Raw genomic sequence first — 3,692 nt, 5'->3', positions numbered from 1 at the left:
AAATGATGTGATTCGAAGGAATTCATTGGGGCTCGATGTAGAGGTATAGTTCATCTTATTCTTACAATATGCATTGCCATCTTTTGTAATTGTTGGATGCTTTTGTAAAGCATAACTTTTTCATCGACATGTACTAAATCTTTGTTACAAGTGCTATGGTTGTTCAGGCTTGTACATATAAGCGATAGTTCTTGAATTCCTTTAATTGGTGAAGCATCTTAAGATTGAGCTCTGCAAATTTAAAGTGTCCCAGATGATAATGTGCAGCTTTTTTTGACCTGTAGTATTTTGGTTTGCACTTGTACTTTATGACTTCAGTTATTCAGATCCTAGGTTTAAGTTTGCTTTGGCCTATTTGCATATATTGCAGCATGAAAATAGATGCTGATACACAGTTTTGGCTACACACTTGGGTGCATCTTTTTTTTTTAAAATTTGTAGTGTTAATTTTAGTTCATATTTTTCTTTATCCGCTTGTGACACTTTCTTATGTTTTTGCCACTTTCAGTTATATTGATTATCTATTTTTGGGTGATTACGTTGATCGTCGCCAACATAGCCTGGAAACTATTACTCTTCTCCTTGCATTGAAGGTATTACTTTCCCCTCAAGCTTGTCAATGTGATCAGTCTTATCCAAGCAAATATTTTTATGAAAATATTTAGCATCAAAGAATTCTTGAAGGTATTACTTTGCACTCTTCTTGTATAGGTTTATGTTTACAAATATGTTGTATCTTTAAACTTTTCAAAATTTTCTGAATCAATGTTACAGATTGAATATCCACATAATATACATTTAATTCGTGGAAACCATGAGGCAACAGACATTAATGCTTTATTTGGGTTTCGTACCGAGTGCATCGAGAGAAAGGTACCACTAATTTCTATTTGTTGTCATTATTTAGTTTATCAAGAAAAAATTATGTTCCATATCATTGTTTATTGTTTGGAAACAGGGAGAACAAGACGGAATCTAGGCATGGCACCGTATTAATAGATTGTTTAATTGGTTGACTTTAGCTGCTTTAATGGAGAAGAAAGTTATCTGCATGCATGGTGGTATTGGTCATTCCATAAATCATGTAGAGCAGATCAAAAACCTTCAACGACCTATCACAATGGAAACTGGCGCAATAGTTCTTATGGATCTGCTATGGTCATACAAATAAATAACTAAAAAGAAATACCTTATTTCTGTGAATAACTATTTCCTCTTTCTTATTCATGCAAGTCTGATCCAACAGAGAACAACATTGTTGAGGGGTTAAGACCAAATGCCAGGGGGCCTGACTTGGTTACTTTTGGGGCGAGTGATTATATGTTTGGCTCGGACCATTTTCTACTCAATTCCTATACAATGGTTTCAAATTTTTGATCTTTTGATATGACAACCTGACCGAGTTAGTTATTGAGTTTTGCAATAATAATGACCTCCAGTTGATAGTAAGGGCACATGAGTGTGTCATGGATGGTTTTGAACAATTTGCTCAGGGTCATTTAATCACTCTTTTCTCTGCAACTAACTATTGTGGTGAGGATCTATAGCTTTGCTCAGTCTATTGTTTGTCTATTAATTCTCCTAATTTTCTTTCAATCCATATATCCAGGAACATCAAATAACACGGGGGCAACTTTGGTTTTGGGACGAGATCTTGTGGTTGTCCCAAAGCTAATTCATCCCTTACCTCCTGCCTTCCATTCTCCTGAAACATCACCGGAACGTCATATTGAGGATACATGGATGCAAGTATTGCTGCGTTAACTCTTTTGATGTTTGCACTTTATTGTTGCATCTATCTGCATTCTTTATGACTTGGAAACAAAATTGTTTATCTCCTCAGGAAATTAATGCCAACAGACCAGCCACGCCTACCCGAGGCAGACTTCAAGTGGCAAATGATCGAGGTTCTCTAGCCTGGATATAGAAATCATCCCAAATATGGTATACTAATTCCCCTCCTGTGAACTGAGGTTCCTGGTGGTTCAGTTGTTGGACCTACTCTTTTGAACAAGAAGTTGGGTTTATAAATTGGCCATCAAATTTGTAAAGCTCTTAGATATTTCAACATGTAAAGTTGATTGAAAGTTGCTCACCAATAGTGTTTTTGTGGTAGTTATTCTTTCCTTGTCGAGACAAACCAAGGTTAACAATTACTATGAGCCATGTATAATAACAATATTTTCCCTTATTGCAGTTCCGTCGCTATAATTTCTTTGGTGATTTTGTGTACAAGATAAGTTTTGAGTGTAACGTGTAATTGATAAGGAATGGGTGTTTGAGCTCTGTAAATTCAAAGTGTCAAGGGAAAAAACAACCAACATGGGTAGTTGTCAAGGTACATTCATATTACATCGGTTTTACACCGTTGCTGAAATAGTGTCGTTAAGTGATACTACATCGGTTTATAACCGATTCGAAAATCGATGTCGTTAAGTGATACTACACCGATTTTAACACGATGTCTAAAATGGCAGACCTTTTACATCGCCGTCATAGACATCGGTCGAAAATGTAATAGACACGGGTGGAAAACCGATGTCTATGAGGGTTTTGTTGTAGTGAGGCCCGATAAGTTGGGAAATAATATTATTTATAGTGTGTGTTTTTAATTATAGAATGAAACTGTGTCCTAGTGATCTAGGTTGATGATGTCCCCAAGAGGAACTCATAAGGATTGTCATGTAAAGCCTGCAGGTGGACTTAATCCGATATGACAATAAGGTTGAGTGGTACTACTCTTGGAGTAAGATATTAATTAAGTGAGTTGTCAATAACTCATTTAATTAGTTGGCATTCGATATCTTAAACACAGGGAGATTAACACACTCATGATAAGAAGGAGATCAAAATGTAATTTGGGATTGGTGCGGTAGTTCAATGATAGCTCTTTAGTGGTATGAGTTATTATTGATGAACTTGAGTTGGGTGTTCGGAGCGAACACGGGAAGCTCAAGTTCATCGGGAGACCATAACTAATTCCTCCTCTCGGTCCCTATTGTAGCCTCTTATATAAAGCCTTATATCCACCCAAAGCCTAGCCTCTTAGCCCATGCTAGGGGCCGACCCCTATCCTTGCTTGGAGCCCAAGCAAGGGGCCGACCAAGCTAAGCTTGGAGCTAAGGCTAGGGCCGGTCAAGCCTTGCTTGGTGCCCAAGCAAGGAGCCGACCAAGTGTGAAAGGGAAGAGGGATTTTATTAAAAATAAAATTTTGATAAAATCTTTTCTTTTATGTTTTTATCCACATGGTTTTAAAAGAGAGTTTTTAATTTTAAGATCTTCCCTTTTATAGATTTTCTACAAAGGATTAAAAGAGAGATTAGATATCTTTCCTTATTTGTATATATCTATAATGTTAAGAAAAAGATTTTAATTTTTAAGAAAACTTTCCTTTTTTGTAACCCTGATATAAAATGAGTTTTATTTTTAAATCTTATATTTTATATATATCCATAAAAGGATTTAAAAGAGAGAGATTTTAATTTATAAAACATTTCTTTTAAAGCTAACCACAAAAGGGATTTTTAAAAGAGAGATTTTAATTTTTGTTTAAAATCTTTCCTTGTTTGTTTAAATATGGTGTGGCCTACCATAGAGAGGAATAAATGGATGTTTTATTTTTGTTATAAAACTTTCCTTTTTTGGATTCACCAAAGATTATAAAAGAGAGAGAGGGGTGCCTTCATGTTATA

The 3,692-nt window shown here is 35.5% G+C and overlaps 1 pseudogene; it reads left to right on the top strand.

Annotated features, from left to right (window-relative positions):
- The first annotated feature begins 943 nt into the window (after nt 1-943).
- LOC122029167 lies at nt 944-1,982 on the top strand (annotated as a pseudogene).
- Nucleotides 1,983-3,692: the final 1,710 nt, after the last annotated feature.

Source organism: Zingiber officinale, chromosome 10B, assembly GCF_018446385.1.
Source record: "Zingiber officinale cultivar Zhangliang chromosome 10B, Zo_v1.1, whole genome shotgun sequence".
NCBI classification, from domain to species: Eukaryota; Viridiplantae; Streptophyta; class Magnoliopsida; order Zingiberales; family Zingiberaceae; genus Zingiber; species Zingiber officinale.
This window is presented reverse-complemented; position numbering and strand designations above follow the sequence as displayed.